General features: G+C 45.6%; 1 protein-coding gene across 1 annotated transcript in view; it reads left to right on the top strand.

Annotated features, from left to right (window-relative positions):
- Positions 1–15,101, top strand: part of CGNL1 (cingulin-like 1) — a 168,798-nt gene continuing 153,697 nt past the window's right edge. Inside the window, 1 exon segment of the mRNA XM_010836806.1 lies at positions 1–60. The gene's annotated coding sequence lies outside the window, so the exon portion shown is untranslated.

The raw sequence follows: 15,101 nt of genomic DNA on the forward strand, positions 1-15,101 counted from the left end.
GACTCTGCACTCGAGCTGGGCTGTGCTGGAGGCGGCGGGAGCGGGACCCGGTAGGCAGCGGTAAGCGAGCCGAGAGCGGGTGCGGGGATCAGGGGCCAAGGGGTCGCCGTGGGCGGCGGGACCCGGAGGGGCTCAGGTAGGCCGTCAGAGCCCCCCCGCCGCGCACTTTGTGCAGCGTCTCCCTTGGGGCTGGAAGGTGCGCTCCAGGCTCCCGCGCGCGCGCCTGGCTGGGAGGCGTGCAGCACAGACGGTCCGGTTCCTGGGGGCCCCGCGTTGGGGCCCCGGGCGAGGGAGAGGCTCCGGAACCGCCATGCAGCGAAGGGCGCCTGGCAGCCTTAGCACCCCCTGCCTCGACCCTCGGTCTTGAGTGACAGCTGCGAGTGAGCTAGGATTCCTCCCGGACCCAAACGAGCACCTCTGTCCCTGTCCGACCCTGTTTTTCCTTTATTTCGGGGCATGCTGGTCCCAACCATCTCTCGAAAAGAAAGGGCGGGTGGGCGTCTCCCTCTCCCTGACGTTCCCGGTCCAGGCAGGTCGTCCTGAAAGCCCCCGCTTCGCGTACAGCACATACCCTAGCTTTCCAAGGGACTTTTCCAAGTTGCATCACTGTTTGGCCTCTTCACAGGTGCTTGGCTGTCATGCTGGAGTTAGTTACACAGGATTTTTAAAAGTTTGTATATTTACTCGGTGTATACCCCTTCACCCCAAGGCTGCCGTACCTTTCCAACGCTGCTCGCAACGCACTGTTCAAAACACGTTGGGAGTTCTTTGGGGTATTTGTTCTCAAAGTTGGCTGCACATCTGGAGAGTTTTGGAAAACTGCTGTGGCTCTCTCCCACCTCTAGAGATCCTGAGCTGGGGCGCAGCCTGAACAATGGCGTTTAAAACGCCAGGTGATTCTAATGTGCTTTGGGGGCGTGCTTTTTGCACTACTACTGCTGCTGCTACTGCTGCTGCTAAGTCGCTTCAGTCGTGTCCGACTCTGTGCGACCGCATAGACTGCAGCCCACTAGGCTCCCCCGTCCCTGGGATTCTCTAGGCAAGAATTCTGGAGTGGGTTGCCATTTCCTTCTCCAGTGCATGAAAGTGAGAAGTCAAAGTAAAGTCGCTCAATCGTGTCCGACTCTTAGCGACCTCATGGACTGCAGCCTACCAGGCTCCTCCGTTCATGGGATTTTCCAGGCAAGAGTACTGGAGTGGGGTGCCATTGTCTTCTCCTTGCACTACTAGAGGAGGTCTTCTCAGCTGCTCTTGATTCCGTCTTCTGTAAACCACCCTCTACCTGAGGAGCCTGTGGGTTGATGCTTTCCGACTTTAAACTGCAGATGGTACCTTTTTCTGGAGTTCCCTTTGCTTCTGCCCCTCTGTTAACAGAAAATACTGCTAGTCCACTTTCTGCCAAGGAGATGGGAGTATAGGGATTAAAGTCATGAAGTCCTTGCAAGAGTCAGTAGGGTTGTCTTATTCAGGGAAACTAAGTGATAGTTTGACTTGTCCTGTTTGGAAAGGATTTCAGATTAAAAGGAAGAAACATAATTTAAGAATCTGTCAGCTTTTGGAGATCCTCTGGCACAGATAATGATTCTACATAAATGTGGGGGAATCTTTTAAGAACACAAGATCCGTATTTTGTAGTTGACATGGTGTTAATATGTGTGTTAGGCTTCACTGCGTAGATTGGGTTTATTCCTAGTATGTGATTAAGCCCAGCAGATATAAGTAATAACTGCATATTTCTTGTTGATAGAATAATAACTGAGTTAGGGAATTAATGCCTACAGTAGCATGATACATCTGAGGTGAGACCTTCACCACTTGTCGAATGATTGTAAAAATGATAGGGAAATAGGACTAAGGAAATATTGAATATATGTATACATTGACTGCATTTGATCATCTGTTTTCTTAAAGTGTGTTTGTTATTGTGACAGTCTCCTGGGATCTTGGTTAATTTACTGTGGTACCTAAGTATGATGTTTGTATGAGATTCCCATCTGTCTGCTACCTGGCCACAAACCAGTGGATTTTATTTTTTTCTTAGGTACTGTCCCTCTATATTACATTTGTATTTGTAGTGGTGTGACGTCCTTTTAAGATAATGCCCTCCAGAGTTGGGGGAAAGTTTGTGTTCATTTCTGGTTTCCTAATGTGAGTCAAAAGAGCATTCATTTTGAAAAATACAAACTGTAGCATTGTTTTTTCTCTTTTTCCCACCTTCTTCCACCACCATGCTCCTATCTCTGCTCCTATCACTGTTCAGTTGCTTCAAGTGAGGACGCTGTGGCAGCCGGCTTAATTGTCTTGTCTTGAGAATAGAGGTTATGTGGAGTGCATAGTCTCACAGGGTGGCCCCTGACCCGAAACCTCAACCTTTGGGGGAAAAAGACCATATGGAAAGTGTTTTCTTACTGTTGAATTTTTTTTTTTTTTTTTTGGACCAGGCCAACAAAATGAAGCCATCTTATTGACTGGTTTAATTTACTAATCTTGTCTCCATTTGGGGGGTGGGGATGTTCATTTGAGGATACTGTTGCAGTCTTAGTGTCTGCAAAATTGCACCTGAACAGCCATAAACTGACTATAATGGTACATTCTGGAAAAAAAGAAAAAGTATATGTAAATATGGACCTAAACAGATTTATGTAAACATTTCTCCCTTTGGAGTAGCAGCTCTGATATTCTAGAGATTAGAAGAAAATAAGTGAAGAAAGAGGTAGTGAGGGTCTTCTTTATTTAGAGAAAGGATATGTGTCATTTCAGAAGAGTGATCTTTGATTTGTGTTAGGAATAGACTGCCCTATTAGCTTCTTTTTTCTTTTCCCTTCAAGTAGGGACAGTTAATTTGCTTGTGCCATGGGGTAGGAGGTCGTTAAAGAATTTAATGGCCTCCTTAACTTCCTCAATGGCCCCCCCACCCACCGCAAGCCATATATCTAAGAGATGCCATTGACACTTTTAAAAAAACTCAACTGATTTTGTGCTTTTTCTTTCTTTTCCTCCTCTGATCCTGGCACTAAAGGGCAGTGAACTGGCTGAGAGGTTGGCATCAGAGAAGAAAAACAAAGTTCAAGGGGAATTTAAAATTGGGTAATTTCCCCTGAATGTCCAAGTACTTACTTTATTCTGTCACATGACATTGCTGTTATCAAGAAACAAATTATGCCATGAAAATCCTGAAAGTGGAAAAAAAATAAAAAGGGGATTTGATGGGACCAGCACCAGGATTTCTGGTTTTCACATAGGGGGAGTTTATTGGAGTTTTCAGTCAATCATCCCAGTCCAACTCCCCTTTCCCCTTCTTCTTAGTCACTGTCTTCTGTTCCTAAACCAATATCCCTTGGGAAGAGAGAACTTCATCTTAAATTTCATATCAAATTTTTGCTTTTGTTTCATTGCTTTATTCACTCTTTTAACAAATTTAGTTCTTATACAGTCCCCACTCTTGGCATAGCTCTATAGTGCTTGCTGGGTGTAGGTAAACAGGGTACAGTCCATGACTTACGGAGCTTGAAATCTGGTGGAGATGGAAACCAGGGTTGATAGTGAGCCGGGCACTCTTACCCTCACGATGAGTGTGAAGGCAGCTGGGTACCACCTGGCTGACACCACCTGGATAGATAGATACCTTCTCAATTCATTAGCACAGCAGGCACAAGACAAGTTTTTCTTAGGTTTCAGTTATGTTAAGTCCCTACGTCAAGTTTAACCAATTTCAGATACTTTTCTGATGGACGAGAGGTAAGGGTTTGTACACAGGTCATGCCAAGGGGAAGTGAGAAAAGAGGAGGCATGATTCTGGCGGATGAGATTTGCTTAAGGAGTACTTAGTTAAGCAGTGTGGGGACATGATCTGGGTGGTGAAGCTGGCGGAGAATGTTACTGGATCCATTTTTGGCGTGTTGGTAACGGGCAGCCTAAGCTTAGTGAGTAGAGGCCTTCTGTGCACAGAGCTGGGAGGAGTGTACAGCAGCCATTGTAAGGCGTTACAGAAAAACTGGAAGGAACTTTTTGGCCAGCCTAGTACTTTGCAAGCAGGTGGTTTGCTTCTTGTCTATGGCTCTGGGCAGCGTGTGGACGTTGGTTCTTTATCATGCTCTTGTTCCTTTAGCTCCGGTTTCCTGAGACGGACAGGAAATGACTTCACAGTGATCCCTTTGGGAAAGTGATTTCCAAACTGCTGACCCACAGGGCTAATAACCTCAGGGTTGAAGAGGAGTCACATTTGTTGACTGTCTGCCTTTCACATGTCAGGTAGCCAGCTGGGCCCCTGGGCTCTGTCTCTAAAACCCGTATGTTCCTGAGAGGGAGGTGGCAGCAACCTCATTTTACAGATGAGGAAACTGAGGCCCAAAAAGATCCCGGGGAGCTAAGATGCTCAGAAGACATGGTAGAGCTGAGGTTCGGGAGCACCCAGTCTGCCTGAATTCAAAGCTGAGCCTTTCCACTGCTCCTTGTGCCTCTAAAGCAGAACTGACTGAGAAATTATGTTTCCTGTGCTTTGTTTTTCTAACACCACAGTCCCCTTAGATCTGGATTGATTTACTGTTTTCCTCTACGAGACGATGTGTAATATTAGACTGAAGATCACTGTGGTCTCGTCATCTCAAGGGAAATTTTATGAAACCCTATTTTTTCTGGCTTTTTAAATGGAGAGGATAGATTAGGCTGTTTAGAAATGCTCTGAATGGATCCCAAATCCTGGGTTAGAGGGACATCGTCTCCACATTTCTTCAAGTTCTGCAAACCTTTGAATTTCTGGAGATAATTGGTTGTTACTTAAGAGATTAAAAACGAAATTCGGTGTTGAACATCCTGGTGCAAAATGAAGCTGTGGACATTCAATTCCTGTTTATGTGGTACTCGCAACAAAAACAAAACTTTGCTGCATTGTAATTACCTCAAGCTTTTAAAATTATAGGTGAGAAAGTTTTAGAGGTGCATGGAGCTGTAATCAGGAAAGGTGACTTGAAAACAGGGTTACTGTGTGAGTGTCCATTACTACAGTGGGCTTTAGCTTTATATTTCACCCTAAGAAGGACTGGTTCGGTGGAGAGGGTCGTCTTGGAGTTAGTGTTTGGGATTAGAGCACAGAGCATTGGTTGTGAAGGTGGAATATTCCAGCCAGCCTGCCCATAGCCTCTTGTTTATAGGGCAGATTCTCTCCCTTGCTGCCCAATCATAGGACTTTCTGCTTGCCTTTGGAGTACATAATGCTCAGGCTGTTACTTTGTAGTTTTCTTGAATCTATAAAGCTCCTTTATTATTAATATTTTTTCACTCTTGCTTATCTCTTTTTCCCAGAGGACTGAGGCAAAATGATTCAGATTTTCTAGTTTTGGCTTCAGTCATTCTTTTGAGTTTTACCTCTGATCCCCCCTGGCTTTCTTGCCCCGAATTTTGCTGCCTGTCAAACAGGCACTCTGTTTTCCCTTGCAGATTGGAGTCCATTCAGGGAGGAGGACCCCTGAGACTAATACTCCTTCCACAGATCCAGCGATGTTTGTATCGTTGGTCTCGTTTTTTTCCAGGTGAGGGACCTGGTGAGGTGGCGTTTGCAGATTCCAGTTCAAGAGTTTGAGCCGCTATATAACGGGTGCCCTGTTTTGATTTTATTTCAGAGGGAAAAGAAATGGTCCGGTTTTCAAAGTTATAAAGAGGTTCTAGGATATCCTATGAACTAATCCATATCCTTGAGCTTTGTTTTAGCTGTATTACAGATAGCTTTTTGTAAAAAAAAAAATTGCTTCTCCACTATTTTTGCCTATGAGATTTTTATCCTCCTTATTAAAACAGTGACTTACTCAGAATTCCACAGCAGCAACTGAAAAGTTGATTAGCCTCTCTCCTTGCCCTAGTCAAATATCAAAAACCTGGAAAGTTTACTGAGAGTGGTGATTACAGTAAAAGCTTTCGGAGTCGGAGAGGAACTGATAGAGAAAGAATGGAAGGAAGGAGATAAGAGAGAGTAGTTTGCAAAGATTGGAGAAGGAAATGGCAACCCACTCCAGTTTTCTTGCCCGGAGAATCCCAGGGACGGGGGAGCCTGGTGGGCTGCCGTCTATGGGGTTGCACAGAGTTGGACACAACTGAAGTGACTTAGCAGCAGCAGCAGTTTGCAAAGGGCTGGCTGGAGTTTACCAAATTTAAGATTTTTTTCTGACTTGTGAACTTCAGGACTGGGACTTGAGCACCTTTGTCCCATTTGTAGTCAGACCAGCTCAGCCCTAACTTGTCTGCATTGCCCTAAGCCACCCGTAAGCATTTTTTTTTTTTGGTGGGGGAGTGGTGGTGGAAGGAAGTGTAAGGTTAGAGGGAGAGAGGAAGTAGGGAAGAGGGGAGGATTGGAGCCACTAGTTACCTAGTTCTTTAGGTCTGGTCTGCTCAGGGTACTACCACCTCTTGCTAAGGATCTGGATAACTGCAGTGAGCCCAGTGTCCTGGATGTGAGGCATCTGCTGCTGCTAAGTCGCTTCAGTCGTGTCTGACTCTGTGCGACCCCATAGACAGCAGCCTACCAGGCTCCCCCGTCCCTGGGATTGTCCAGGCAAGAACACTGGAGTGGGTTGCCATTTCCTCCTCCTTCCTCCAGGGGATCTTCCCCGCACAGGGATCAAATCTGAGTTTCTTCCTTCTGCATTGCAGGTGGGTTCTTTACCATTGTGCCACCTGGGAAGCCTGGACTTCTCAGGAGGACTGCCCAAATCAGTGATTTGCATAATAATAGCAAATGCTTCTAGAGCCACTACCTCCAGCCCTGTCTGAGAGTGTTCAACCTAACAACTCTGTGGGATGGATGCTATCATAAACCCACTTTACAGGTGAGGGAAGAGAGGCCATGAGAAACTGGGTCACTTGTCAGATTTGTGCACCTGCCAAGTGGTTGGATCAAGGGTTCAAACTCTCCTGGCCCTGAGCTGTGCTTCTCTGGTTACTGCATGGCCTCTTCATTCATCCTGTCAATTCACCGCTCATTCATTTCTTCACAGACTGTTGACTGCTTGCAAATACCTTTATCTCAGCAAGTGGAACATGGTCAGTGCCCTTTGCCAACATGTTGGAGGAAGCACCCTCCTGCCCCCCAAAAAACCCTGTAAACAAGCCTGCAAAGAGGAGGGATCTCTTGACTGACCTTGCATCCCTGTGTCTAGCAGGAAATAGATGCTCGACAAAGTTTTGTAGGAGGAAGAATGGATGTCACTCAGCCCATTGAAATGTGGTATCTTGTGTTTCATGTCTCTCTACCAGTATCAGTGGTTTCTAAGCAGAAATACAGATGAGCGCTAAGAAGAGTGAGAATGTGGGGAGGGGGGGTTGTTTCACCAAAATAATTGGGGAATTCTTGATAAAAGCATATTTTTAAAGTATTTCAGGCTCTCATGATCAGAGATATGCTGTTTGTGTTCATGCTTAAAGCATTTATTATTCAAAGGGCATGCATACCCCCGTGTGGATTACTTTGTGAGTCAAGGAGGCCCTTCAGCCTTCCAGGCATTGCTGAGACTGTTCTTGCAAGCAGAGTGTATTTTCTTTAGAGCTGAGAATCAAACCCTGGGAGTGTTCAAGTCCATGTCCATCTTCCTGGGGCAAAGCATAGTTTTAGTATTTTCAATACACAAGCTGATAGAAGATAGATTTGCCTCTGGTCTTCTCATTCTGTCTCCCTACTGTAGGGTAAGAGTGTAGGGGGTGTCTCATCTGCTTGACTTGGAAGTCACATTGTCCCTCACAAGGAGTGTGGTGTTCTGGGCAGGTTCCTTATCCATTTCAGGGCTATTACCTCATCTGTAAGATGGGCGTATAACTCTTACCTTGTAGAGCTGTGAGGGTCACATCTCTCTGACATAGTGCTGCTGCTGCTACTGCTAAGTCACTTCAGTCGTGTTCGACTCTGTGCGACCCCATAGACGGCAGCCCACCAGGCTTCCCCGTCCCTGGGATTCTCCAGGCAAAAACACTGGAGTGGGTTGCCATTTCCTTCTCCAATGCATGAAAGTGAAAAGTGAAAGTGAAATCACTCAATCGTGTCCGACTCTAGCGACCCCATGGACTGCAGCCTACCAGGCTCCTCCATCCATGGGATTTTCTAGGCAAAAGTACTGGAGTGGGGTGCCATTGCCTTCTCCACTGACATAGTGCAGTGGCTCTCAAATGCATTTGGCAATATCTAGAGACATCCTGGTTGTCATGACCTGGGGGTAGTGGTGGCTACTGGCATCTAGGAGGTAGAGGCCAGGGATGCTGCTAAATTCCTTACAATGCACGGGATGGCCCCCCAGTAAATACTTGTGTGTCAGTTGTCAGTGGTGCCTGACTCTTTGCAACCCCATGGACTGTAGCCCATCAGGCTCCTCTGTCCATGGAATTCTCCAAGCAAGAATACCGGAGTGGGTTACTATTTCCTTCTCCAGTGGATCTTCCCGACCCAAGTCTTGAACCCTGGTCTCCTGCATTGCAGGTGGATTCTTTACCATCTAAGCCACCAGGGAAGCCCCATAAAGACTTAACCAGCCCCAAAAGTCAGTGGTGGGAAGCTGAGAGCCGTGGCAGGGTGGCATCTCTAAACCCCGGTGGTAGCTTTTAACGTCTCTTATCAGAGAGAGCTGTTGACCAGAGGCAGAGTCCTGCTTTCTTAAGAGGAGTGGAGGGAATGAAATTCAACCTTTTGTGGGTGCTTCTGGGTTACCCCACAGGTGCCCCCAAAATGTAGGAAGAGCTGCTTTTCTCTCCATTAAACTGCTCCTTAACTTCATTTGTAATTGCGTGCATCTATTTACATATAAATATACATATAGATTTACATATACATAACTTATATGCTTAAAAAAAAAATCCCTGAAAGTCTCAGAGTAGTTAAACCTGACTCCTCAGGAAGACAACAGCGTGGGGCACGGAGTAGAAGCTGGGCGCCTGCACCCACTGTGTGGCCCGAGGTCAACTACAGACCCTCGGCAGCTTGATTTTCTCCCCAGGAAAGGACAGGCAGTTGCATCGCCCTCCTGTTTTACCACGTTGTTCCAAGGACTAAGAGAATAAATCAGAATACATGAAGATAACTCTGTCCAAGTGAAGTAGTTCTACAGACATGTGATTTTGAATGCGGTTTTTCCAGAGAACTTGGTGCATAAGTGGTCACTTAGGAAATGCCACTGAAAAGGGATTAAGGCTCAACAGCCAAGGGATGTCTGTGTTGTGGGCGATGTGGGAAACCAGGCCCAGAAAGCATTCTGGTGGCAGAGCGTATGATTCTGACTCTGAGTTTGGGTGTAAACTCCCTGCTGTGCTCCCTCTGGGTTCATCCTTTGGCTTTTCCCCTGTTTGCCTGCTGACCCTGGGGCAAGCTCCTGCACCTCCTTATGCCTTGGTTTCCTCACCTGTAGCGTCAGGCTAATGATAACACCACCTACCTGAAGACAGGTGTGGGGGAAGTGATGTAGACTTCAGAAGTGCTTAGTGTACTTGGGAATTTCAGCTCAAAAAATGAGTTATTAGTAAAATAATATTATTTATTACTTTGCTTGTATATTTGCACTCAGGTGAGGAAGTGATTGCTCCTGGGTTAGGAGCTGAAAGAGGATTTTTCTGTAATTCCAGTTATTTTCTATTTTGTTATGGTAAAACTCATACAGTGTATAATTGACCATTTTAGCCAGTTTAAAATGTTCAGGTCAGCGACACTAAGTACATTCACGGCATTGTGCAACCACCACCACTAATTCCAGGGCTTTTTCGTCACCTGAGAGGGAAACCCTGTACCCATTAAGCTGTCATTTCACGTTCCTATCTCCCGGAAGGCCCAGGCACTGCCAGTCTAGCTGGCTATCTTAAATACAATCATACAACGTGTGGCCTTTTTGCCCTGGCTTCTTTCGCTCAGCATCATGTTTTCCGGGTCCATCTATGCACTGTAGTGAGCCTCAACTCTTCATTCCTTTTATTTGGTGTCTTTGTAGAGTAACACAAGCCTCAGTTTTATTAGACCTATTCTACCACATCATGTCCTTATTTCAAGTTCTAGAATATCTTTCTTCATTAATCTGGGTCCTTTTTGGCCAGCCTTAATTTTCCTACTTTTTCTGTCCAGTGATTCTAATGACCCTTGAAATGAATTTTGGAATTAACACTGCCATGCTGGGTTCTCCATGCTGCCGGGGACTAGGTCTTATTATTTTTTATTTCTGCTGAAGAATTAGCAGCCAGGGCACAGATCTGCCCCGAGTGGTGCATCATTTCCCCAGGACAGCATGGCAGATTTAAAAAAACAAGTGTCTGGAAAACACCCACCAGGCCTTTTTCTTCCTCCCAGTAAAAAGCTTTCCACATGAGAAGTGGCCCTCAATTAAGTCGTTTAATAAAAACCTCCCTCTGTTTTAAAGCTTTCTGGGGAAGTGTTTACATTTAATGCCACTGCAGGCTTCTAAATGAGGAGCTGTGGAGTGAGGGATCCTTAACCTGTGACTTTAATAATATCCTTCGCTTTAGATTTCCAGGTGGCGGCCCTGGGCCAGATTTGTAGCGTGTCATTGACCCAGACAATCTGGATTCTCTCCTCCCCCACCCGTTCAGCCACCCAAGATGGAAGGTTTCAGAGAAGCCCGAAGCCCCATAGAGATGTAAAACTAGCTCTTGGAGAGAGACTAGAGTGAAAGGAGGTGGCCTGTCAACGCCTGCCCCCCACCAACCCCCCACCTCTCCTGCACTTCTGAGCTTAGTAGTGGGAGAGCAGCTCAGGGCTCTGAGATGCCGGCCCTTCAGGCAAGGCCTCCAGCCAGGCTTCAGAGCGTTCTTGGGTTGTGGCCGTGGCCTTTCACTACTAGGAGGCTCTTCATTTTGCTTTGTTTCTGCAGTGGTGAGCAGGCCCTGCCTAGAGGAAGCAGGATGTTGGCAGCTTTAGGGGGGCTTACGAGCTCCTTTTGTGGGAAACACTAGAATTTATCCCAGAGGAGTGTCCAGGGTAAAGCTGTGTCCTGAAACAAAGGACATCTCTAGGATGGCCTTCCCTCTCTGCTTCTTTCCTGGGGATCCTCATCAAGCTGGCTGAGGACAGGCTGGTAGGGAAGCCCAGAGTCCCTGGCACATGTTGGGATTTGCAAAGGGTGCAGGGCCTGGACTCTGGCCCTGGACTGCCCAGGTCCATTCCTGCCTCTGGGGTTCTACGTTGTATGAGTGAATCTGTATAGAGTGCTTGGAACAGGTCTGCATAGAGAGGGATATGCGTGTATGGTCTTATTACTCTGATGCTTCCCTTTTGTGACTCCCGCTTAGAATCGGGGAATGCTCCTTATTTTCAGAGCTAATTCACCTCCATGCCCAGCAGGCTTGTGCAATCCATGGGAGAGGGTGAGATCACAGAACCCTTCAAAAAAGCATGATGTGCGGATGGGGAAATCATGCTTGATGAACCTATTACGTTCTTTGAGGGAGAAAGTAAATGTGGGAAGAAGGGCAAACCAGTGGATGTAATTTATTTAGATTTCCCAAAGACTTTTGAAGACTTCATGCCAAAGGTTATTAAATGTGAGTCTCCCACACCTCTGTGTGTGGCAGTAATGTGAGGAGGAGTGCGGTCAAAACCCATTTTCTCTGTCCTCCTTGATAAAAGGAGAGGCAAGATGGTGAAATCGCCACATTTGCAAGTGGGGTGGAATTCTTCTGTCTATTATCTTTTAAAGTCTTTATTGAATTTGTTGCAGTATTGCTTCTCTTGTTTTTTATGTTTTTGGCTGCGAGGCATGTGGGATCTTATCTCCCTGACCAGAGATCAGCCCTGTACCCCTGGAATGGAAGGTGAAGTCTTAACCACTGGATTGCCAGGAAAATCCCTAGAATTCTTTTAAAAGTAAAATTGAAAGAAGACATTGGAGTTAAACTGTAGGAATTAAACCTATAGTTAAACTATAGGAATATATATATTTTTTTATTAAAAACATTTTTTTATATACTACATGGAGCTGTCAACCATAATTTTAAATAATTCTTTTGTGGTCAGTGGTGCAGCCAGGGGTTGGGGCTAGGAATTGTGTGCGTTGATTCCTAGCACAGGTACGATTCATCTGCCTGAAATATCATAGGTGCTCAGTAAACATATGTTGAATGAATAAATGAAGATTAATAGAACAAAGGAGTTCATTAAAAATAATTCAAGTGCTTGACAAACAAGTTTCTAGTTTCTGTCTTTAAGAATACATTTGTAGAAGGAAGTAGATTTCACCATTAATAAGTATGAGAATCAGATCTTTAAATACATAGATACTGAATTTCATCCCTTCTGTGATTTAACCCAGGGCAGTGAGTGAATGAATGAATGAAATGAACAGAAGCTTTGTCAGCATGGACTGCTCTCCTCCAGTAGAATTTAGGAAGCTTGGGGATTTGCTAGACTGAAAAGGTACTTGTAGGAATGATTACTTTCATATTTTTCATTATGTTCAGCTTCCTGTGGGGCTACTGTGGTGCCTTACGTGTAGGAGTTCTCTGTACCTGTATGAATGGTGAATGAATTAAAATTTTCTTAAGCACAAATATTTTATTATTGCTTGATTACTTGGTGCCAGGCAAACTTACCATTATATTTGCTCTTAAGATGTTTGTATTAGGTTACTATATGATGTTGCCGCATAACAAACAATCCCTGATCTCAGTGCCTTACAACCACAGGGATTTATTTTTCTACTTAGTTGATCATTTGGCTTTGAGTCTATTCCACATGTGCTTATTTTGGGGCCTAGGGCATGCTCACCTTACGGCAAATGGCAGTAGCCTAAGAGGGCAGGTAGAAATGCATGAAGCCTCTTGAGGCTTTGGCTCATAACCATTAGTCAACAGAAATCACATGGCCAAGCCCAACATCAGTGCAGAGGGGAAGTATACTCAGGCCATTCTCATGGGAAGTACTGCAAAGTCATGGTGCAGAAGGGGGACACATGACGCCATTATATAGGGGAGTGAAGTGCAGAAAACAGAGATTGAATCCATCACAATGCTCAAGAGCGAGTGAGAGGGATGAGAAAAGCATGGGCCAAACTAACCTTCCGGAAGTTTGCTCAGAATCATACATGTTTTGCCCAGGTGCCAGTCTGAGCCTTAGTAATCATTGTAAGTGACCCTGGCACACACTGACTCTTGGCTGAACGTCATCTCACATTCACTGACTGTGATGCTGCTCCTGGGAGTTCAACTTATCTCCAGGAGGAGTGGATGTGGTTGGTTGGGTTTCCTTCTGGTTATTAGTCCTGACCTCACAGGCTGCCCACAGTGATGGCAGGAGTGACAGGAGAACAGAAAGGGCTGGAGATGGGCGATCTGCCTGCCCTTGGGCTGGCCCCCCCTCAGCATAGATCTGTGGGGATCAGCCTCATTCCTGCCTCTAATAGTCTGTGACAGTCGTCACCTTCACATGCCCTGTCCCCATCTTATCTTAATAAGGACCCTGGGCCTTAGTTTCAGGAGCCAACTTTTTACATTCAAAGAATGTGGAATGGGAGGTTGGGTGACATCTCTTCAGCCAGCCAGCTCATAAGTAGCAGATCTGAACTAGGTCATCCAGGTTCCAGTCTCGGGCTGTCCTTCCACACCCTGGTGACTGTCCCAGCCTAGCAGAGTCATGTCTGACTCTAAGGCACTGGGGAATGTACGGCCCAGGGTGACAGCGTCTACTCTTCTGAAGGACCAGGTGAGCCTGTGTCTCAGTGCTGTGTTGCAGATGAAGCAGAATGAAATACTGGCCGTCTTCGGGTCACCTTTTTGCAGTGTGTCCTTATTTGGGGAGAGAGCTGCCAGACTCTCCAAGGAAGAAAGCACTCTGGCCATTAAGAGAAAATACCCTGAGAACACATGGGGACTAAACCCTGATGAAGCCAAGGCTGTGAGGGGATAGATGCTTTCGTATGTGCCCTGGATGGAATTGTAAGTCCAGTGGGCTTCTTTTTAGAGAACAGGTGGGCAGTGGGAATATTTTCACTTGCAAGTAAACAAAACTCAGTTAAAAGTGGTTTAAATAGTAAGTATCTTTATTATCTCCTGTAAACAGAAGTCCAGAGTTAGCACAGTTTTGGGGTTCATTAATGAAAGGCTCAGCTAAGTTTCCTCTTTGCCAGCCTCAGTGTTTGACGTTTGACCTCCAGCTTGGCTCCTCGTGTTCCCAACCACCATATCCTCGTACACAGGTGATATGTGGTATCCAGAGGCAGGAAAAGAGGAAACCAGAGAAAACCTTTGCTGGGAGCCCCACCCCCAGAACTTCTTCTGTGCCCCATTGGCAAAACTGGGCCAGATGCCCACATCTCATCTGATGACTGGCATGGAGAGAGGGGGCTCCCATTGCTTGCTTAGACCAGTCTTAGGGCCCAGCTTTCTCAAAGCATGTGGGCCCTGGGACCAAAGGGGGCAGAAATGGAGCTTTGCTGGCCAGAAGGAAAGCGGCAGTTGCTGTGAGTAGGTAGCCCCTGGAGTTGGCCACAGCATTTATTTTCTTTCTCTCTCTTTCCCTTCCTTCCTCCTTCCAGCCCTCTCTCCTTCCTTGCTTCCGTCTCTCTTTCCCTCCCTCCTTCCCTTTCCTTTTCTCTCTTTTTTTTCTAACATTATCTTTCAAAACTAAAAATTGTCTATACACATTCCTGTAGATAAACTACAGTTAGTAGTTTATCTTACGAATATACCTGCGGAAGTGTGCCGGCAAACATGCAAAGATATTCACTGCAGCGTTGTGATAGAGTAACAGTAGAAGTAGCCTAAATGCCTTTCAAAGGGACTGGTTAAATGCCATGTAAGCACATTATGGAATTGGGCAAATCTATGAGTACTGATACAGAAAAATTCATAAAACAGACTTTTTTTTTCTTAAAAAAAAAAAGGTGCACATTAGTTTAAGATCCCATTAAAAAAAAATCTCAATTCTTGGTTTGCAAATGTAAATCTCTGGAAAAAATCCTAAGTAACGTGCTTATTTCTGGGCTGTAGGATTGGTGGCATTGTTGGAAAGGAAATTTTCTTTTTCATTTCATGCCCTCCTTGACTGTTTGTATTTTATGAAAAAGCAGTATGAGTTAACCTTCATAATAATAAAACGATAGTTGTTCTCTAAGTATTCACGGGGGCTTAAGGAG

Source organism: Bison bison, unplaced genomic scaffold (assembly GCF_000754665.1).
Source record: "Bison bison bison isolate TAMUID 2011002044 unplaced genomic scaffold, Bison_UMD1.0 scf7180017864066, whole genome shotgun sequence".
Lineage (NCBI taxonomy): Eukaryota > Metazoa > Chordata > Mammalia > Artiodactyla > Bovidae > Bison > Bison bison.